At 45.0% G+C, this 23,766-nt stretch overlaps 1 protein-coding gene across 1 annotated transcript in view; it reads right to left on the reverse strand.

Moving 5' to 3' along the window:
* The window catches only part of LOC138580756 (rab11 family-interacting protein 1-like), a 502,615-nt gene that overhangs the window by 168,536 nt on the left and 310,313 nt on the right, over positions 1-23,766 (reverse strand). The gene's annotated exons all lie outside the window — the stretch shown is intronic.

A 23,766-nucleotide genomic window follows, 5' to 3' on the forward strand; every position in this document is an offset into this window, starting at 1 on the left:
ATACAAAAAGCTCTACATCAAGCTTGAGCTTCAAACCTCACTCACTCTCCACCCAGTTAGCACACTGGGGTCTGTATGGAAGGCGCAGTATCAACAGTAAGACAGACACAAGTGACCACAGTTCAAGAGTGTTTATTGAACCTTAATTGGGTTTGAAAAACGCCAATCGAATCCTAAATCTAAAGATGGGAGCAAGCTACGACCACCAAATAATAATAACGCAGTCCTATTGGTGTCTTGTCAAAATAAAAGGGTCTATACTAATAAACATATTGCCAATCCTTGCCTCTAAATACAAATAGTGTGAGAAACAATGTTATACAAACAAAAAGTGCTCAAGACATAATATGTCAGAATATTTAAGCCGTTGGTTTCACTTCCCCATGTTTTCAGCACGGGATAAGGCAGCACACTCGAGCTTAGCACAGACTCTGGCTTCACTAACACGAGTGTGCAGTTCAAAACTCCAACATCACGGCCTTCTGTACCAAAGTCTCTTTGCCGTCCAAAGTCTCTTCTTTGAGGGAGCCTGATGCAACAAATATCAAAGTTCCTTACTTTCAGGATTTTCCTTTTCTCATTTACTGGGATCCCCCTCCGCCGGGCTCAGATCCACTTTAACACAAAGTTGTTTTTCACATATACACAATTTTCTTAGGATTTCCACGTATCCAATTTCTCGAGTTATTCACAGTTCACCCCGGATACCACTCTGCCGGGCTCATATCCGTTCTAACACAAAATGTTCAATCAGTCTCCCTCTGCCAGGCTCGGACCAATTTATCTATTGTAACACAAACTTGCTTTAACACAAAGCTTTCAATTGATCTCCCTCTGCCGGGCTCGGACCAACTTTATCTACTTTGTCATCAACTTTCTTTACTGTATCAATATCTAAGACTTTCAATTGTGCACAGGATTGTGCGTGGCCCGTTGCAGGACCACTTCAATTAACAATCCTTTGCCAATCTTTCACTTTTGTTAACTCTCAGTTGGACACCTTACAGAGACCTTTGATGAGCATGCACGCGGTGCCGAACCACTCTGTCAAAGGTATCATATATTTTGCCTTTAAAGTTCAATCACTCATCTGTAGTTCAACTTTACTAGCGTTGGTTATAAAACGCGTTTCATTCAATGTTCTCAGATCCAGCGCTCGCTATACAATGTTGCTGCTTGCAACCTTGGCTTCCATGCAGACCGGTCTTGTATCTGTCTCCCCAACTAACGGGCTGTGTTGATTTCAATGACGCTGCATTCTTGTTGGAGCCAGGGACAGTACCACCGCAGCTGGCGATTCTCCTCGCCTTGACTATCGACGCGGGAGGGACCCGGGTACCTCTGACACACAATGCAGGATTCCTCATCCTGGTTTCCTGGTCGTACGCTTTCGACTCTCGAGGTTTCGTGAAAGTAAGGGTTCCTTTTCGAAAAGGTCAAGTGAACTTCCATCCTTGTGATCCCTTCGTTTGTGCCGTCTTCTGCCTCCTGTTAGACTGCCATCTTGGAACTGCTGTTTCGCCACGTGCTTTGCCTCGCTATGAGAGTGTGCTCTCGTGCTCCGCCTTTTAGCGGTGTGGGGAAGAGTAATGGAAGTCAGATGTGCAAGATGGTCAGTAATTGCCTGACCCTGCCTGACCATTGTATTGGGACACGTCAGGCTGGGGTGTTAGTCCATTTTCTCTCATAGCGGGCTGTCCATGAGAAAGTGTTTGTGTTGAGAAAGGGGGCTGGGAGGGCTGAGTTCCTAAGTATCCTACCTGGTAGGATGGGGTAAAGGTGTTACAGGGAAGGGGATACTGCGTCTCACCACCCGGTGTCCCACTCCCCAAAGACCCCTCACCCAGGTGATCCTCCCGCACTGGTCCATTCCCAGGAGCTGGATCCAAAAGCAATGGTCGTGTCCTGGCCACCTGGATGATAGAACCCCGGGGACTAGCGGGTGAGACACCTTTTGGTTTCTCACAGGTCCCAACTCTCTTCTAAACAAGCAAAGGCAAAGAGTTATGTTATTTGAAGCAGATATAGTTTACTTTAAGAAAAGGGGCTGTTATTGCGCGGGGAAAAGTCAGACAATGTGCTAGGGCAAAGAGTGGATTGTGTAGGAGGCAGAGTTGGATGATGGCGAGCATCATGTTTTTGAGATATGTGAATTGGAGACATGAGACCTACGGCTTTAACAGAATAGTCGGGTGGTGTACAGTTTCGTTTCCGAGCATAGAATGCGTACTGTTGTTGGCTATTTTAATGCAAGGGGGCTCCTTACTTCTCCTGGACCAAGTTGCCTAGCTTTGTAGCGCATCTACGCTAAGCAAGGAGGCTAATAATATTGCATGGCTTGGTGTCGGAAGCATGCCATTTTGAAGACTAGTCATCAGTTTTGAGGGTCACATTGAAGTTGCTATAGGATGAGGTGGTGTGTTAAGTGTCTGTTGTGATGTATGCAATTGTATAAAGAGATGCTTTCAATAAAAGCAGAGTGGAGTTTAGTGGTCTAGATAGAAGAAAATGTATGAGCCAAGTCTAGAGTATATAATTGCTTGTGCAAAGTGGGATGAATGATATACAAGTTCTTCATAGATGTAGATGGTATTGAATAGATGTTACAATGGTACATTATGGGTAGTGTAGCATTCCATACCACCTATGGAGAGAGCAATATCACATAGTTCCAATAAAAGTGCAGCCAACTGTAAGCTCAGTGTTTGGAACATTTTGCCTCCAAAAGTAAATTGTTGCCTTCAGATAGAAAATTCTTTGCTCTCACAAAAAGCCATACTTGCTTCAAATCCTGGTCAGATCACTATTGAGTGATTGTTTAGGGATAGGAATGAATTCCAGACATGCGTTGTGATTGCTGACAGTATTTCGGAATGTAGACAGGGAGATGATATTCAGCTCTCTCCGATGGTCAGGTAGGACGTAGTGGTTGGATGTTGCATAGGAGAATACATATTGTGTAGTATCTTATTTGTATAGTGAGCAGCAGACATTTATTAGACAAAACCCCAGTCAGGAAAGCTATAGTACAGTTTGTATCAAAAAGAAATAGGACTAATAAAATCTTACCTCATCTCCTCAGCTAGGTTAGCTTTCTCCAAGGAAATAGTATGATTTTGTTTCTTGAAGTCTCTAACCCTTTTCCTTCATACATATTGGATGCCAGATGATATTTAAAAGTTCTAGAGTAACTGCGTAGCACTTTGAGAAGTCTGAGCATGGTTGACTTTAACCATACCCAGGGTCATTCCCACTACACCAATTCAATTACCGTTTTTTCAATTGCCTGGTATTCCTTGACTTTGCATAGAGGTAACCTTAGGCAAGGAGTAGGGAGTAAAGCATCTGATCAAGAGCAAACATGTTTATAGACACGGCCTGACTGAACTGGCCATCAGCCCTGGAAAGTGATGTTGTTGTTTTGGGAATATGTGAGGAGTAGCTTAAATGGCCCCTTGCAGATTATATGGGAGCATACTTCTGAAAGGCACGAGAGTTGGTAGGTAAACTCTGTTTGTATTGACGCTGGATTTCATTCACATCTTGTTACCAAAGATTGGTTTGAGGAAGGTCATTACACTTTGAATTTGTTGCCAAGTCTTGATTTATTGAGCACATGAGTGCTAGTGGTTAGCTTAGCATGTATAGTGCTGGTCACATGTGAAAAAGACCAACACGTGTTTCGACCGAAGTCTTTATCAAGGCTGTGCATGAGTGGTGATGTGCAAGTGTGTGGTGACATGGGGATTTAATGCAACGCAACAAGTTTATAAAACATAAATTATTTAAAACCCACATACATGATTCATATATGCATAGTGATTAGTGAGATGGGTGGTGGCGTGACATGAATGAATGAATATACATGCTCATTTAACAGAGGATAAGCAATTAAATTATGAAGCCCCATTGGTTTGTTGCATACAGACATCAATTATGTGCACCAAGGAGGAACAAAAAGGAGACAGACGGGAAAGTTGGTTAGCTCAGAACAACTATGCTATGGGGTATACAATTGCTGGTCTAAATTAAATTCACAGACTGCAAGGCCAACAGGTTTCTATGGTCAGTAAAAACCTGTACTAGAGCGGCCGTACCCAAGAGATGATGTCTCCAAACTAGGAAAGCATCAGCACGGCCAATAGCCCCCACTCTGTAATAGTGTAATTGTGCTCATATTGAGTGAGTTTCGTGAATGGTAGGCCACCGGATGCAGGAGACTGGAAGCAGTACATAGCTGAGACAACACGGCCCCCACGGCTACGTCTGAGGCGTCCGCCTGGACATAAAAAGGGCATTCAGGGTTTGGATGCTGTAAAACAGGAGCCAGCGTGAACGCTGCTTTCAGAGTATCGAACGCTGATTGTGCTTCTGTATTCCAAACAAAAGGACGTTTGTTGCTGGTAAAAACAGTTAATGGGGTTACGATGGCCGAAAACGAGCTGATAAACCATCTGTAAAAGTTCAAAAAACCAAGGAAGGACTGCAGAGCTTTCAATGAGGTAGGAACTGGACATTGCAAAACTGACTTTATTTTAGAATTACTCATCTTCAGCCCTTCACTGGTGATATCATACCCCAAAAACTACACCTTGGTGGCATGAAATATGCATTTCTCCTGTATAGCATACAAGATGTGGTCATGTAATCATTGTAAAACCGTGGATACATGTTTTACGTGAGAGTCATAGGAGGGTGAGTAAATCAAAATGTCATCTAGATATATAATGACGTACTGGTCAATAATATCTCTGAATACATCATTGATGAAGTTCTGGAACGTTGCAAGGGTGTTACATAAGCCGAAAGGTGTAACCCGATATTCAAATAGGCCATATCGGGTCTTAAAACCCGTCTTCCATTTGTCACCCCTGCAAATTCTCACCAGGTTATATGCGCCCCATAGATCCAGCTTTGTGAAAATCACAGAGGTCCCCAGCTGATCAAACAATACAGAAATGAGCGGAATAGGATATTGGTTACGTATAGTGATGGCATTCAAAGCTTTGTAATCTATGCAAGGCCTTAAATCACCCTCCTTCTTCGGCACGAAGAACAGAGGGGAAGCTGCCGGTTAGACCGCTGCAGCCTTACCAGATAATTACCAGGACTGGCCATGCATACACCCATGACATTAATTCCTATATATGAACCCTAATGAGTTTTCATTTTTCCTCTCATTTACAGTGGCTACTTAGGCTCCTTATTTAAGGATCCGCCATTATCACCACTCCATGACTTTCCAGCTTCCTTAATCAAGGACGACCACACACTTTTTATACTGGTAAGGACCCCTTGCAACCAGCAATTGTATACACCATAGGATAGTTGTTCTGAGCTAATGTCAGAACCTTCCCAGTGTATTTCAGGGTACGTGTCAAGACTGGCAGTTGAACCCGTCATGTAGATGACGAATTCTTCCTGCCAATGTACTTCTCAGGAGTACCAAGGACAGACAGGGAGGTCTATTGACTGAAAGATTGGTTGGACGCTCTGGGACACCGTGGCTGTAAATAAAACACACAGTATCAGTATACTATATGCAACACTGAACAGTAATGCAGACAGGGGTATAATCAAGCTAACCTGGATGCATGACAGAGTTACCCTTGTAAGGAATAGTAGTACTGATTCCCTGTTCCCAACCAGGAGAAGGCGTTACCCTGTAAACAGATGATGCAAGTAGATAATCAGAAACAGAATGACTGTACCAGAACTAAGCGTGAAATAATACACGTAACAGGAATATAACAGTAATAGTTTCTTACCAGTAGTGTATTGTACAAGGTTGTGGAGATGGAAGACTTTGCTGAAATGATGAAATGTGTCCAGTGATGCTTCCCCTAAACCGCCGGCACGAGGACGCATAGAATCCAACGTGGTATATTAATCCCAAGTCCCCTGACACGACGGCAGGAGGACGCCTACATATTCCCAGTCCGTGCTCAATGAGGAAGTCTCTAGTCCGAGCACAAACCCAGCCAAGTTCCACTAACCACGTGACACAACAGATCCAGAGAGAGTTCTGCGTCGGCTTTGAACGTGTAGGTAAACTACAATCCGTGAGGCAAGGAATCTGTGAGCAGTCCGGGTCAAGATTTCACTGGCGGTTACCAAGAACAGAACGTGAGGCAGCAATAAGATCATGGGATGGTCCGTGTCAAAGTACCAGAAGTTCATAACCCAACGACTAGGGCCGAAGAGAGTAGCTAAGTCCGTTAAGCAGGCAAAAAATCGTAACACAGTAAATCCAAATGAGAACGTAACACAAGAGAGCCACTGATCGGAAGTAGATTCAGGAGCCACGTACCTTCGTTAGAGGCGGGCCTTAAGCAAAATCACCCGATCCTCCGAACGTGCCCCTGAACGTGACCCTGCCGCCACGGCCTGCCTGAGGACAGGTACGCAGGGCGCCATCTTCTCCATGGCAACCACCACAGCACAGGGAAAGACGTGCCGCGCATGGGAAAAGCGCAAATGCCTATTCTGGCTTGCGGAAGTCTCCCTTTATCAGAGTTACGTGACAATTGAGGAGGTACAGGTCTAGAAGACGGTATATATGCATGTTCACGAAAGCGGTGTGTTTTCTTCAGGAACACAGTGATTTCCTGACAGCTAACCAACTTTCCCTTCTCTCTCCTTTTTGTTCCTCCTTGGTGCACATAATTGATGTCTGTATGCAACGAAACAATGGGGTTTCATACATTTATGACTTATCCTCTGTTAAATGAACATATTAATTCATGGCACGCCACCACCCATCTCATTAATCACTATGCATATATGAATCATGTATGTGAGTTTCAAATAATTAATGTTTGATAAACATGTTACGTCGCATTAAATCACCATGTCATCACACACTTGCACACCACCACTCATGCACAGCCTTGATAAAGACTTTGGTCGAAACATGTGTTGGCTTTTTTCCCATGTGACCAGCACTATAAGTGCTAAGCTAACCACTAGCACTCATGTGCTCAATAAATCAAGACTTGGGGCAACAAATTCAAGGTGTAATGACCTTTCTCAAACCGATCTTTAGTAACAAGATGTGAATGAAATCCTTCTCCAATACAAACAGGGTTTACCTACTAACTCTCGTACCTGCACCCTGCGGGAATTAGTGAGCTTGTCCCAACCAAACCCTGTACCGGGAATCAGGATCAAATCTATATATCAACTAGACCACACATAGCGCAGGGGTCTGCCTTTCCTCTAAGCTCTTCATTCCAGTAACGTACTTCTGTAAGGCCACAGACAATACTTGACCCTAACTATGTGTTTGTGATTCTCTTATACTGCATGTGAGTGATAGCTTAGACCATATGGCTCTCCATTAAATAATATGCAGTGTATTAGTTAATGAAGGCACATGAGGTCGCTTTGCTTCATTTCACAAGATAGCATCAAAGAGACTGGCAAAGGATGTAGCTTGTTAAAATGACAAGGGTATAGTTACAAATATAAAAGGTCAGTATAATGTTCCAATAAGCCTAGGAGAAAAGAAAGAGTCCCTTCAAATGTTCTGGGCACTTTACTTCCCTGTTGCAATGATTCTCTTCCTTTGCATGAGGGTACAGGTAATCCAAGGGCCACCTGCCTTGGCCTGTTAGTAGTAGACTGGAATGATACTTAGTTTGGGACAATAAAAACATACTTCCCAAATATTTTCTCCACTTCACTGGATACCGGTAAAGACTTGATTTCTAGTTGTATATGGTGTAGGGCCAGCTTTCCTGCCGTGTAAATTGAAGTACTATCAGTGGAAACATGGGTCCACCTTGCTCGTAAAGCATGCTAGCCAGAGTTCCCTGATTGAAAAAAAGCAGACGAGGAGGGCATGCACTGTCAGTGATAGCACCAAAGTAGTAGCACTCTACTGAAAAAATAAGATGCCTTAAAGATCATAACAAATCTTAAGAAAAAAAAATCTAATTGCAGTACATCATCTCCCCTTTATGCATTTCTAGTTTTGTTGATGGTACAGCTCCAAGAGGCTACCCTGGTGGAGAAAGTCACGCTCAATGAGAACACATTAACATAATATAACACAAGCAGAAATGGAAAAAAAGAAATAGAAAAAGTGAGGCACTTGTACTGAATCAATACAAAAGAATAGCAATGTTTGAGGTGGATAGATATGCAGACTGTGAGAAAGTTGCATTTGCTAATTTCTAGACTGGGTGTAAGAACCAGAGCTGATATAACGGTACCAAGGCTCCAGGTTCTCCAGTCTGTCACCAGAACAATGTCGCAACTAATGTGGCATGGGTCTCACGGTCAGACCCCTTAATCTAAAGATTGCTGCTCCTTTATGTAACCTGAAAACTATGTGCAGAATGGGAGGAACCAGAAAAGGAATAAATTGGTACCCTGAAATCCTAAGCATCTTGTAAGATTCCCCGGACTCCCCTGGAAGGGACATGGCCAAAATAGAGGTTCCCTGATGTCTGTCTGTAATCCTAACAGACCCATAGTGGTACTATATAGCTCCCTCATACCACCAGAGACACTAGCCTTTGTACAAAACCAAAAGGATTCCCATTCCACCTTTAGGAAAGTCAAAGTCAGAATATGGAGAAATCAATGTCAAGGAGTCTTCCCTGGAAGAAAACATTTATTTTGCGGTCAGCGTCACAGAAAGGAGCCGTTGCAGAGTTCTTCTGATGTCACTTGCATCTGGTAATGGGTGTCTGTTAGCATACCTTTTGATTTTTTGAATCTATATTGTGCATAGATCCTCCAGGGAGGACAGATAACTGGGCAGACTGAACTGCATCTGGGTGCCAATGTTGTTTTTCCATTGAATTACATGCTAAAAACATTATGTACAAAGGAATATTCGGTTATTTGAAAAGATATGTTTTTAGACATTTCTGAAAAAGTGGAAATGAGTCCAGAGTTCTCGGGTTGAGAGGTAATGAATTACAGAAACGGCCCCAGGAAGGAAAACCATCTGTCTCCTCTATTGGTCTGTTGGGATAGTGGTATAACAAGCAGACGGTTGTCCGAACAAAGGGATCCAGTTGGCCAATAAGGATCTTGATCCAGACATGCTGATGCTAATCCACTGATAGGTTTTAATATCAGGCAGAGTATCTTTTTTTTAAACATATTTTTTATTAGCATTTTCAATTTTTCACATACAAATTTTTCCCCCTTCACTCTCAACTCCCCTTTCCTCCTTCCTGCTCCCTCTACCCCAGACAGCTGTCATCATTGTCATTATCAGTCTTTTGAATCCAGTCCGCTTGTACCTTCAGCAGAATAAATCCAATACGCGTATTCTTTGCAGGCACCAGTTCTCTCGACAGTCTTTATGCAGAAAGTCCAACACCAAATCCCAATCCTTCTTAAACTTCTTTTGTTCCCCTTGTAACACATATGTAACCGATTCCAAAGAGAACTAATGCCAGATTTTCATTAACCAATCCTGTTCTGTAGAGGCCATAGGTTGTTTCCAATTGTGTGCAATTAGTGACACAGCGGTTCCAATTAGAATCATATAAGCTTTCCTTTGACTCTTTACGGTGAGAACCTCCCTTATATCTACAAACCCCAACATTGCTTCCCCCATGTCTCTATGTATTTGGAGACCAAAAATCTCTTTCATTGCTTTATTAACACTTCCCCAGTATACCTTCACTTTGGGACACTGCCACCATATATGGCCCCATGTTCCCATTTCCTTACATCCCCGCCAACATTCCCCTGAAACGTTTGTATAAAATCTATATAATTTCTCCGGAGTAAAATGCCATTGCACCATTGTCTTGACCCACATTTCACGTATCTGACGTGCCTGCATCAATTTCAGAATTCCCTTCCAAACAGCCAACCATTGGGTCTCCGTAATGTTAGTGCCTATGACTTTCTTCCATAGCTTCATATACCCCCATTCCAATTGACCTGGATTCTCTCCAATGATTTTATACAGTGTACCCACCACATGTTTGTCCCCTGGATTTGTGGTAATGTACTTCTCGAAGGGGGTAGGATCCCTTATTATAAAGCATTTTTCTTCCATTAATCAGTGTCGAAGCTGAGCATACCACAATCGTTCGTTTTCATTCAAAGAGCATGCTTGTTTACTTTGTTGAAAGGACCTTATCACTCCACCCTCCACCATATCACCCATCTTTAAACATCAAGTTCCCTCCCATGTCTTGAATGCACTCTGTTCTAATCCCGGAGTAAACTGGGGTTTGCGAAAAGGAGGTGCAAATGGAGACGGAAACGTGGTAATACCTGCCCGCTTGACCACAGCTTCCCATACCTGTTCCATCAAAGCTGTGATTTTACTATTATACATATTAATGGGACGATCTTGTTTTTGACACCAAAGGACTTCCTGTAGGGGCCTTCCCACCACCGCTCTGTCCATCCGCACCCACATTTTCTCCATGTCTCCTTTAAACCATTCCTTAATGATTCTCAACTGGGCCGCTTGATAGTACATTTTAAAATCTGGTGTCCCCATCCCTTCTTTGAGTACTGATGCTGTTAATGTCTTCCATTCTACCCTAGATCAATTGCCTTTCCAGATATAGAGCCTCATTCCGAGGCTGGCGCTATCCATGGAGTAAATAGCACCATGGTAAGCAACCATGGAGCTATTTACTCCATGGAAATCCGGCATGGTGAATGGAGTAATTACCGGTCCATTCCAAGGTTGGAGGGACGGGTAATTCCCCATTCACCATACCGGTTCCCCATCCCCATTCCTGCCCCCATAGGGCTCAATGGGAATGGGGAAGGAGTAAATTACGGCACCGAAAATTACGGTGCCGTAATTTACTCCAAGATCCCTTTGCGGGTTGGATTTTTAACGCCTGCTAAAAGCAGGCGTTAAATGCCAACCCGCAAAAGGGAACTCGGAATATGGTGGTAAGTGTTAACGGTCACCGTTGCCATTAACGGTGACCGTTAACCCTTACCGCCAGCCTCGGAATGAGGCCCATAATCCCTTATATACTTATTAAGAACCTTAAAGAATTTCCGGGGGACCATTATTGGGAACGCCTGGAGGTAATAAAACACTTTTGGACGAACCATCATTTTAACTACGTTTATTCTTCCCATCCAAGAAGTGGCCAGGAAGTTGCGTACTTTGAGCCACTGTTTAATTGACTCCAAGAGAGGGAGATAATTTGCTCGATACATCGAGTCCAGAGAATTAGTTATCTGCACCCCCAGATATCTTATGCCCTTTTGTGCCAATGCAAACTGGTTCTCGCCATCGCCATTCATTATGGATATTTTACCTTCTTGAAATCTCATCATCACTGATTTGTGTATATTTATTTCAGGCCTGCCACCACCCCAAATTGTGTCAGTTCTGTTGCTAGGACCTGCAGAGAAATTGTTGCATCAGTCACCGTTAATAATATGTTGTCCGCAAAAGCCATCACTTTATGCTTTTGTCCCCCGAATTGAATATCCCTGATTTTATCCTCGTCTCTAATTCTGGCCAGTAATGGTTCAAGTAGAGGCGTGTATAATACCGGAGATCCCGGGCACCCTTCCTTGGTCACCCCAGTTACCTGAACTTTGTGCAAAAGTTCTCCATTAATAGCAAAGATTGGGGTTTGATCATTTGCCCTAACCATTTGCACAAATCTGGGACCGAATTCAATAGCCTCCATGGGGAGGAATAAGAAGGACCACTCTAACATTATTACCCCTGTTGATAATCCTGCTTTATTTATTTTCTCAATCAAATGGCTCACCTGTCTTGTATTGTCGAATGTTTGCCTCCCATAACAAACCCTGATTTATCAGAATGAACACATTTTGGTATCAGCCTTCCCAGTCTAGTTGCTAATATTTTCTCGTACAAAGCTTGGCGTCTATATTAATAAGATCTATGGGTTGTATTATCCACACTGAGTTTTATCCTTGGCTGGCTTAAGAAAAAGCACCACCTTTGCCTCTTGCATTGTAGATGTAATAGTGCCCTCCCTTCTTATGGAGTTAAACAGGGAGGTCAACGCCGGGATCAAGACCTCTATATAGGTCTTACAAAATAATGCTGGAAAACCATCCGGGCCAGGGGCCTTGTTAAGTGGTAGGGACCTTTTCGCTTCTCGTACTTCCTCTGGAGTGATCACCCCCTCCAACTCTTCCCTATCGCCTGCTTCCAATCTGTTTAACCAACATTTTTCCAAATATGTCTTTTGTGCTTGAGAATCCGGGGAATCAGTGGTATACAAAGCTGAGTAATACTCAGTAAATGTTTTTAATATTTCTTTAGAGGATGTGCTAATTATGCCTTGTCCAGTTTCTATTCTACGAATGGTCTTTGCTTCTTCCTTCATCCGCACTTGTCGTGCCAACAGGCGATCAGCCTAGTTGGCCTTGATGTAATACCTTTGTTTTAAATACAACAGGGCTTTCGAAGGACTCCAAGATGGGGGCCGGCAGAGGAGGACGTGCATGAGCGTCTCTCCCCACCTGGCCGCAACTGCACCAGGATAATAAAGCTTTGTGTTTTCGAAATTTATAATCTTGCCCCCACTGGAACGAAGATACTTAGGGACGGTAGACCGACTGCGCATTATAAGGGCGGAACGCACCAAAGTGAGAGGAGATCAGGGATCCGGTACGCGGCAACGGGGAACCCCAAGAAAGGAGACCCTGTGAGGGACAAGGGTACGTGGCAAGCCTGAGAAAGGAGAAGCCACTAGGGACAGGTGTACATGACAAAGCTGACGCACCCGGCATTAAGGCAGTGTCGGCTTCGACTCCGAGGAGCAGATCGGAGCAGCTTGGCAGCATGACGTGTATCGGAGAAGTCAAGCAGCGAACAGAGACTGGAACCAAACTCACGCTGAAGAGGCACAGCTGGGCGGAGGTGCGTCATGGGGAGGCCTTGAAAGGCGGCGGTGCAAGGCAAAGGGTAAACGATATTGCGAAGCGGAACGGGAAGACTCCCTGAACCAGTGCTGAAAAGAATGCGGTAAAGTGACTCTATATAATTCAAAAGATGCTTTCACAAATACTGATCCTCCGCCGGGTAAAAAGCACAACGCTCTCGAGCCGCTCCACAATAGACACATGGACTAGCCCCACCCAGCCCATAAGCAAGGATAGTGAGAGCCCCATATTGGACTACAAAAAGGGCGCTTCAACACCCACGAGGTCCAACCTCAGGAAGGCACAGCACATATAGAACGGACAGCAATAAGAAGGGGGGTCAAAAGGGAAGGCACGGCCGTGACCCTGCAAGTTAAAGCAGTCCCCGGTGGGACACTCAAAAGGACATACATTTGTGGCATCACAGGCCCACACAGGAGCGAGCAGGCTTGAGACATATAAAGGGGAAAAAAAGGACTCTTGGAGGGAGTATTAATCCATTAAGCTACCACCACAACTAGTAACCTTGCAAAGAAGAAGGGGGAAGCTGATAAAGCTAATTCATCGACCAGAAAACGGCCAAGATATCCACCCATTAAAGCCCACAAAGGAAGAGGCAATTCAAATCAGGAGACTACAATCAGAGAAGCTAACACAAAGGAAAAGGTCACCACAGTTCGAAAGCACCCCACGGAAGGAGAGGGAAAGCTCCTGGGAGAGGGAGAACAAGTTACTTACCAACTGGTAACGTTCTTTGGACTGAATGTTCCTCCAACGTATTCCTCATCTTTGATAATCATGTCCAGCTTCTGCTGCTTCGGAAAATAATTTCTCGGCAGAGGGCGCTGTGCGTCGATGGCACTGAGTCCAGTTGATGTCCCTCAAAGGCCTGACGTCGTGTATAAGTAGCACACACGGCGCCCATTGGCCTCAGTTCTGTTTTTCCATCCTGGTCATGTTGGCTGTTAGCCTAGGCAGGCAGTAGTCAGCCTTGCGAGAACGAAAGCTGTAACAGCATGGGAATTTCTACAGAGGGGTAGGATGGGAGGGCGATGAGGAATACGTTGGAGGAACATCCAATCAAAAGAACGTTACCAGTTGGTAAGTAACTTGTTCTTCGAATGGATTGTGTCCTCCAACGTATTCCTCATCTTTGATAGACTCCCAAAGCAGTATGTAGAATAGGAGGAGGGAGGAGAATTTAGAATTGTTGGTTTTTATAAGGCCGAATACAGTACCGCCTTACCAAAGACGACATCCTGAGAATGGGAAGCATCCAGAAAATAATGTTTTGTGAACGTATGCAACAATGACCATTTTGCAGCATCACAAATGGATCTAATAGGTACTCCCCTTTGAATGGCTTCAGAAGAGGCTATACCTCTGGTAGAATGAGCTCTCAAACCCTCTGGCGGGTCCTTGCCTGCCATTTTGTAACTTTCTGAGATACCAAGTATAATCCACCTTGACAAAGTCTGTTTCGAAACAGCTTGTCCTGATTTTCTTCCTGTGTAGCCAATAAAAAGTTGGTCATCCACTCTTAGTTTGGAGAATCTAGAAATATAGTAGCTTGAAGATCTTCTAGGGTCCAAACTATGGAGCCTCTCTTCCTCTTTACTGGGATGCAGCAGGGGGTAAAACGCCAGCAGAACAATCTTTTGATTTAGATGAAAATCATATACCACCTTAGGCAGAAAGGAGGGTTTTACACTCAACACAACCCTGTCATTGTGGAATACGGTATAGGGTGGCCTGGAGGAGAGTGCCTGCAACTCGCTCACTCTACGTGCAGATGTCAATGCAACCAACAATATGGTTTTGAAGGTCAATAACCTTAATGGGAATGTGTGCAAGAGTTCAAATGGGGCACACATTAGAAATTATAGAACCAAATTAAGATCCCAAACTGAAAACTGAAAAGTAGAAGGCGGGAACACGTTTGTGAGCCCTTTCAGAAATTGAATCACCAAGAGAATTTTGAAGTAAGAGCATTCTTCCCAAGAGTGCTTGAATATGGAAAGCGCTGCCAGGTAAACTTTAACGATTCCAATATTAAGACCTTTCTGTGCTAATGAAAAGAGAAAAGAAAGCACCTCTGGAGTGGAACATAGAAAAGGATCAACATTCTTTTCCCTGCACCAGTCGCAAAACTTGTTACAGTGGCAACGGTACACAGATTTTGTTGCTGGCCTTCTTGCCGAAAGCAACACCTCTGTTACGTCATCCGGGAGGTCCCAATCCTTGTATCTCAACCTTTGAGAAACCACGCGAGAAGTTTGAGAGTGTTGACCTCTGGATGGAGTACCTGTCCCTCCCCTTGCGAGAGAAGATCCTCTCTTTGTGGAAGACGTATTAGAGGACAGATGGACATATCCAGAAGGTCCGGGTAGCACGTTCTCATGGCCCAATCCGGGGCAATTAGGATCATGCGGCTTCCAAACCGTCTCAACCTCCTGATTACTTGAGGAACTACGGGGATAGGTCGGAACGCGTATAGAAATGGAAAATCCCAATTCATCACAAATGCATCTCCTAGAGCTCCTCTCAGAGAAAATTCCCTTGAGCAATACCTTTCGTACTTTCGGTTGCTTCCGGTTTGCGAAAAGGTCCACCTGAGGGGTTCCCCAAAGGGCAAAGATTTCTTGAAGGACTTCCTGAGCTAGCTCCCACTCGTGGGAGACTGTGTTCTGACTGCTCAGAGCGTCCGCCATCGTGTTCTCCTCCCTGGCTAGGTCAACTGCCGATAGGGAGATTCCTTCTCGAATTGCCCAGTACCAGAGCTGCATTGCCTCTCTGCACAGTGCTAGAGACCCTACACCTCCTCTCTTGTTGAGGTAATGCATGGCCACTGTGTTATCCGTCATTATCAGGACATTCTTTCCCCTGACAGATGGCAGAACGGCCTTCAGCACTAGTCTGATTGCCCTCAGCTCCAAAAGTTTGATGCGTAGTTTGGACTCCGATGGAGACCAATGACCGCTGCTTGCCAGACCGTTGGCATGGGCTCCCCACCCCGTGAGTGAGGCGTCCATCACTACTGTAATTTCTGGCCATGGCTGCCAAAAATGTTCTCCCTTCAGAATATTGTCATCGCAGGCCCACCACAGACCTGTGAGACCCTGGGTGGAACCTGAAGTCGGTCTGACATCTCTCCTGAGAATTGGGGCCATTGTGTTCTTAAAGCCCATTGAAGGGATCTCATTCTCAGGTGGGCTTCTGGCACCAGAAAAATGCAGGATGCCATGAGGCCGAGCAACCTCAAGAAATCGAAGGCCGGAAGATTCTGGGCAGTTTGAAATTTGATAAACATCTGAAGAATGTCTTGAGCCCTCGCCTCGGGTGGCAAGCTCTTTCCCAAGGATGTGTCTAATACAGCTCCGATGTACTGGAGCTGCTGGGAAGGTGTCATCTGTGAATTCTTGGAATTGAGGGATATGATAAGATATGATAGGTTATTTATAAAGCGCTTAATACCCAGAGGTTTCTAAGTGCGGACCCGGGGATCGAACCTGTGTTGCTCTGTGCCGTCTTGCTTACAAGGCGAGCACGTTGCCGCTGAACTATCCTCCCAATAGGAGGGAGAAGCCCAGTCTGTGAAGGGAGTGGCAGGTGACTTTGAGATGATCCAGAGCTTTGCGGGAGAATGTGCCCTGATCAGCCAATCGTCCAGGTAGGGTTAGAAATGAATCCCCCCTCTCCTGAGATGCGCTGCCACCACCACCATCAGTTTGCTGAAGACCCTCGGGGGCGGAGGTCAACCCGAATGGTAGACTCAAAACTGATAGAGCGAGCCTCCAATGGCAAACCTCAGTTATTTTCAGTGCTTGTAATGGATTGGCATATGAAAATAAGCATCCTGAAGGTCCAATGACACCAATCAATCCGGTAACTGGAGGGCCTGCAGGATCTGAGAAAGTGTGACCATCTTGAATTTGTCCTTCATGAGGAACTTGTTCAAGTATCTCAAGTCCAAGATGGGTCTCAGTCCTCTGTCCTTTTTGGCGGTTTTAAAAATATGGGGAATACCAACCCTTGTTCCTCTCCGCTACAGGTACTGGTTCTATAGCACCTTTCTCTAGCAGGTTAATTATTTCATGCACAAGTGTGTTTCCCAGGTGGATTGTTGTGAGGCTGTGTTATAAATAGAAGGCAGTAACCTTGGGCTATTGTCTCCAGAGCCCAAGCATCTGAATTAATGGCTCACCATTCTTCGCGATACTGAGACAGTCTGCCCCCCACCAGTGATTTGTGACGCAAACTCTCAAAGTGGTTTTGGAGCGGTTGCTGCAGCTGCCGATGGCAAGGAAGCTGTAGCTGGCTTTGCACTATTTCCTCGTCCACCACAAGGGTTTCTTCTTTGGCCTCTTTGACTGCCCATTTCTCTCGCCTTTCCAAATGAGGAGAGGTAACGATAGGATCACCCCTCCATGGTTTGTCCTGAAGAACGAAAAGTCTGAGGTTGCCTAACAGCGGCCCCTAAAAATTTGGCAGCCGCCTTTTAGGTCTGCAACCTCTCAAGGCTCTCGTCAGCCTTGTTGCTAACTAGGTGAGACCCGTCAAATGGCATGTTTAGCAAACGAGCCTGCACGTCCGGTGCAAAGCCCGACTTGCGCAACCACGCAAATCTGTGCATTACAGTGCTGGTAGCCATGGACCAGCTGATGCTGTCCGCAGTGTCCAATCCAGATTGAAGGGATTCACGCATGGCTTCTTTGCCATCCTTAATGATAGCTAGGAACCCTTCCCTTTCCTTCCCTTCTGGAATGTGCTCCGTTGCCATGGATATTTACTCCCACAGAGTGTACGAAAACGTGGCTAAGGCACATGTGGAGTTGGCCGATTTCAGAGCCATACTCCCAGCTGAAAATACCTTCCGCGCCCATCCATCCACACACTTGTCATTCCTATCTGGAAGGATGGTAGGGTACGCTGCCTTATTTGATGTAGCCGTGGATGCCTGGACCATCAGACTCTCGGGAGTGGGGTGCTTGGACAGATAACCGGGGTCGCTACAGGAAAAGCAGTATTTTCTTGCGTGGGATTTATCCACCGCAGGGATGGTGTCCAGGCACTCCCAATTTCTGGCCACCCTATTTTGTAAAGCCACATGAAAAGGTAAGATTGGGCCATAGGTGCACCTTGGTCTAGAATATCTGTAAGGTCATCTTGGACAAATTGAACCGGAGGTCTAGCCCAGCCTAGATATTCCACCACCTTGGACATCAGGTGACGATATGAAGAGTCAGCATGCTCTCCTGGCTCTGGCCTACCAAACTCAATTTCAGGCGCTGTATCAACCCCACTGGCGTTATGCAGAGTGGCAACCAGGTCTCTCATCCTGCTCTCTGCCGAAATAAGACATTCAGGTACATTTGGAGTTCCAAAGTCAAGGCCAAATGGGGCATCCTCTTCACCAGATCTTTCTTCTTCTTCAAAAATTGAAGGAATGTATTAAAACAACTCCTGTAATACAATAAAGAGCAAGATGATACGTGTTGTTTACTTGCCTCCGTGTTTTTAGTTCAATTGATGAAGTTAGTGCAATTTACATCTTTCTGATGCGCTGAGTGTCCACTAAACTCCTCTACACCAGTTGATCCTGGGTCTGTTCCAATATGGCCCCCTTGGTTGTTGTACTCCTGATTAACTTCGAGAAGTGGAGTCCTTTCTTTGTGTTGCCGCACAACCATAGACGCTTTAACAGAGTCCTTTCTTTGTGTTGCTGCGCAACCATAGACGCTTTGAGATTGTGCAGCAGCCATGGCTCCTTTGAATCGAGTGCTGGCCGAGTATGTTTGAATGCTGCAAGTGGAGTGAATAAACCCCTCCGTGTGTATAGGTGAGCACGCTACCAGCATTTCGCCTTTGGATGTGACTCTGTGCATGATATTGTCTCCATGTCGGGACACCTTTTGCATTATTTGGTGGTTGGGGTACTTTATTTTACACTTATTTTACACATGTTGTGTGGCTATCCATTTTCCGCGTTTCTTTTACATTGTGGAGGTTGGACAGCATGGACGCTGAGTAGGTGTCTTTACACATTAGATAATGCATGGTCTCCTCACGTGTGTGAAATATAAGCACCCCCTTCTGTTTGCCCTCTAGTGCATGTTGACGGCATGTTGTTAGCTGAGGTTTTGGTAATGCCAGATAAATGGTGTTTACTGTTATGTTCCCATTGCTTTCCAGATTGACTCTGTACTTTATTGCTTGATCGTATGGATGTTTCCATTTCAACTTGTTCATTACTGAATTGTGAATTGCAGTCTTGATCCCTACATTTGTGGAGGTAATTCACTTTGTTATTTGGAGCCTTGATTTTATGTGCAGTGGTATTGAAGCCAGTGTGATTTCTGGATATAACAGAGCATGTGGTCTCTGTGTATTGGTTTTGTCTTACTTAGGTGTGGCGATACTCTAGCGGACTGTGACGCTTTGTTGAAGTATTGATTTCTCATTTGGAGGGAAACCAGCAAATTTGTCATCCTGTGACGTGCTTTGAGGTTTCACCATTTAAAGGTAAATCTGCGGGTGCCCTTTGGGACCCTTGTGAGTGTGGCATAATCCCTGTGCCATGCCTCCATTTACATTTTGTAGTACTTCCTTCCCTCTTTGGAACTCATTAGGTTTCTCCTTTCCTTTATTTTTACAGGCTTGGAGGTTGTTTTCCTTTTACCCTCTTGGGTGCCTGAATCTACCCTTTCAACACGGTGTGGAAGAGATTAGTGGATGCTTTTAAATTTATCCCCTGAAGAATGTTCGCCTGAACTGGGCAGTTAAGAACAGAAACATGTTGGGATGCTTGTTGTTTTAGTCACACATTGAGATTTTTTTTGTGTGTTATGTGATATATCTGATGTTTTATATTTGTTTTATATTTGTTTTTTAATGTTTAGTACACTGTGTTAGGTGAGGGTAGTGTTTTTTGTTTAAATTCAGTTTGAATTATTTGAATAATAAACTTGTTATACATTTGTGTAAATCAGTTATAGCAGACGGTCCATTTTTTCAGGACTAGTGATGCTGGAAAACCTTATAGAGTTCCTGTGTGAGGGGGTTGGAGGCAAGTAAATAACACGTATCATCTTGCTCTTTATTGTATTACATATATCTATATCCCCGTTGGTGGAGTAGGATGTTTTCATGTTAATAGGGATTCTTTACACCTATTTAAACATATTAAAACAACTCCTTCCTTGGCAAGGGGGTAAAGGTTTTTTCTGGAAAACTCAACTTTGGTTTGGCGCCTTTATGAGGTTTCACATGATCTGTAGGCTGTGCTGAAACCACCAGAATTATTGGCGTTGATGGTTTTGGTGTTGATGTCGTCAGTGGCGTTGATGGTGTCGATGGCGTTGATAGTAATGGCGCCGATGGCGTAGAGGATTCGACTGTTCCCTTCTAAGATTTTGGCTTTGAGGGAAGTGGAGGTTTCGACGGTGTCGAGAACCTTGAACGGTCGTCACGTCTCGGTTGACTTTTACTCACCGGAGACCTTGAGGGTTCTCTGTGAACCTTCCTTCGACCACCCGGGCTTGAGGGCGTGCAAATGTCGGTACGGGACCGCTCTCTGCCAGCTTGCGAAGAAGGCGCGGATGGAGGCTTACCCTTTTCAAATATTTCCAGCATTTTCCAGTGGAATGCCTCCCAATCTTCACATGACGAATGTTTGGTGGGGCACTTTAATTTTTTGGGGGCTTCGACTGACGAGGATGAGGAGGATGGCGACCGATGGTGCTGTCTCCTCTATCGCTTCATCGAGGACGATGAGTGGCACAAACTGCTATGGGACCTCGATCACTTTTTGGCACCCTTACGTCGAGGAGAACGATCTCCGGAATCGACAGTTGAGGAACAATCGGTTTTAGTTTTACAGGGCAATTTCACTACCTGTAACTTCCCCTTTCATTCTTGCAGGGCTTTTCCCATCATAGCCTGACACTTTGCGCAGGAATAGGTGTCATGGCCTTCCCCCAAGCCCCACAGGCAAGAACGACTTCTTGAAGCCCGTGCGAGGAGTCATCGGAGTAGAGGAGGAAGACAATTAACTCGATTTTTTCAGGAATTGCGTAGCAAATCATTACTAGCAAGGTGCCTGAGTCTCCGAAGCAAACACGTTTGCTGTAAAACAGAACTGAGGCCAATGGGTGCTGCATGTGCTACTTATGCACCCAATGACGTCACCCTCGATGGAGGCCTTCGAGGGACATCGACTCGTCGCCATCAACGCCCTCTGCCGAGAATTTTTTTCCCGAAGCGGCCAAAGCTGGACGTGATTATCAAAGATAAGGAATACGTTGGCAGACACAATCCATTCGAAATAAAGCTTATATATAAGTCTAACCCCCCACTCTGGGATAAGAAAGCAACGTGAGGGTTAGGCGAGGCAATAGGCTCTAGCAGAGACACCCATTTTAAGGCCCAAAAGTCCAAGACAAGAGGAAAAGAGGCACAGTCATCATCGCTAAATCCCCCAACTAGACAAGAACCCAGCATAAAACAATTGTGGAGCAGTGACACTCCCCTGCAATCGCGAAGTAAGGGAACAGGGCAAACTCAACAAACTCTGGAGCCAGGATCAACTCTGACAATGGCGACTACTGAAGAAGACATGCAAACGCGGTTCAAGGAGTTCCAAGAACAATTCATGTTCTCCTTTCATAATCAATTTGAGTCGCTAAAGGAGGAAATGAAACAAGCAGTACAGGAACTAAGGGTCAATGTCGCAAAGCTGGAACAAAAGACAGACATGCTGGAAAAGGTGGTACAAAATGTGGTGGAGGAAGCACTACAAAGCCGGGAAACGCAAGAGCATCTGGTACTCTGGTACGCCTCACACACAATTTAGAAATCCAATGCAAGGACCTTGAAAACCGCTCCCGCAGATCCAATATCAGAAGAACAAGTTACTTACCAAATGTAACGTTCTTTTGACTGGATGTTCCTCCCACATATTCCTCATCTTAGATATATATTCTCCAGCTTGCTGCTTCTTTCGGAAAAAAAGATTTCACCAGAGGGCGCTGTGCTCGAGGCCGCGTAGCTTGGTCCCTCAAAGGTCACCGTCGAGTGGCATCCATCGTATAAAGGGCTTAAGCCGCGCCTGTTGGTTCAGTCCTGTTTTTCCGATGTTAAAGGTCGCATCAGTTGTATTGCAAAAAAGTGTAAAAACTGTACGGAGGGGTAGGTTGGGAGGGTCGATGAGGAATATGTGGGATGAACATCCAGTCGAAAGAACGTTACAGTTGGTAAGTAACTTGTTCTTCGAATGGATTGTGTCCTCCCACGTATTCCTCATCTTAGATAGACTCCCATAGCAGTTGTAATTTGGAGGAGGGAGTACCATAGTTTTTTTTAATTATGCACTGAATGAAGGACGTCTTTTGCAAAAAGGCCCCCTTGGTAAGAGGTAGTGTCTAAACAATAATGTTGTGCAAAAGTGTGCATTGATGACCAAGTGGCCGCAGCACAAATATCCTGCACTGGGACACCCCTGTGAAGAGCCGTGGAAGTTGCTATGCCCCTGGTTGAATGAGCCCTTAAACCATCTGGAGGCTCTTTCCCAGCCAATTTGTAACATTCAGATATTGCTAGGATAATCCATCTGGGTAAGGTTTGTTTGGACACACCAAGTCCCAATTTGTGTCCAGTATAACCAACAAACAACTGATCTGTTTGTCTAAATCTTTCCAGTCTAGAAATGTAGAAACTGAGAGCCCTTTTAGGGTCTAATCTGTGGAATCTTTCCTCCTCTTTACTAGCGTGTGGAGGAGGATAAAAGGACGGTAAAGTGATATACTGTGACAGATGGAAATCTGAAACTATTTTAGGTAGGAAAAAGGGCTTGACCTTTAAAACAACTTTATCCTTGTGGAAAATCATGTGAGGAGGTTTACAAGAGAGCGCCTGCAACTCACTCCCCCTGCGGGCTGAAGTTAGAGCTACTAGTAAAACTGTTTTTAAAGTTAGGAGCCTTAAAGGACAACAATGTAAAGGCTCAAGAAACATTAAAACTAAATTTAAATCCCAAATGGGAACTTGGAAAGGTGTAGGAGGGAACACATTTGTTAACCCTTTAAGAAATTGGATAACTAAAGGCATTTTGAAATATGAAACCTCTTCTGAGGAGCGCTTGAAGATGGATAGCGCTGCCAGATATCCTTTAATAGTTCCAACTTGGAGCCCCGAGTTGGCTAAATGTAATAGAAAGGAAAGCGCTACGGGAGTGGTACATTGAAAAGGATCCACATTCTTATTCCAGCACCAGTTACTGAATTTCTTCCAACAACACTGGTATAAGGATATTGTTGCTGGCCTTCTAGCTGAAAGCAAAATCTCCATAACGTCATCCGGAAGGTCCCAATCCTTATATCTCAACCTCTCAGAAGCCAAGCGTGAAGGTTGAGTGTCTTGACCTCTGCAGCTCCTTCCCTGCAGCTCTCTGGCCGGCCTCTCTTGGCCCTCTTCCTGCTCCTACCTGCAAGGCTAAAAACCTCGGGGTCATCTTCGACTCTACACTCTCCTTCTCTCTTCACATATCTGACGTCTCTAAGAAGTCACACTACCAGCTGCACCTCCTCAGAGGTATTCTTCCCTTCCTCTCCTTCCCCCAGAAGCTCACTGTCTCCAGAGCCCTGGTTCTCTCAAAGCTGGACTACTGTAACAGCCTCTATCTTAATCTGCCTGCCTCCACTCTCCGCCCTCTGCAACTCATCCAGAACAGAACTGCGAGACTTGTCCTTGGCCTCAAGCCCAGGGACCGTATCTCTCCAGGAAATCTGAAATCTCTACACTGGCTCCCAGTGGCTGCGGGGATTAAGTTCAAAACCCTCTGCATTATCCACAAGGCCTTCTGGGGCCTGGGGCCAAAATACCTTCAACTATCTCTCCCTAAATACCTTCCTT

Source organism: Ambystoma mexicanum, chromosome 3p (assembly GCF_040938575.1).
Source record: "Ambystoma mexicanum isolate Mex_15411 chromosome 3p, UKY_AmexF1_1, whole genome shotgun sequence".
Lineage (NCBI taxonomy): Eukaryota > Metazoa > Chordata > Amphibia > Caudata > Ambystomatidae > Ambystoma > Ambystoma mexicanum.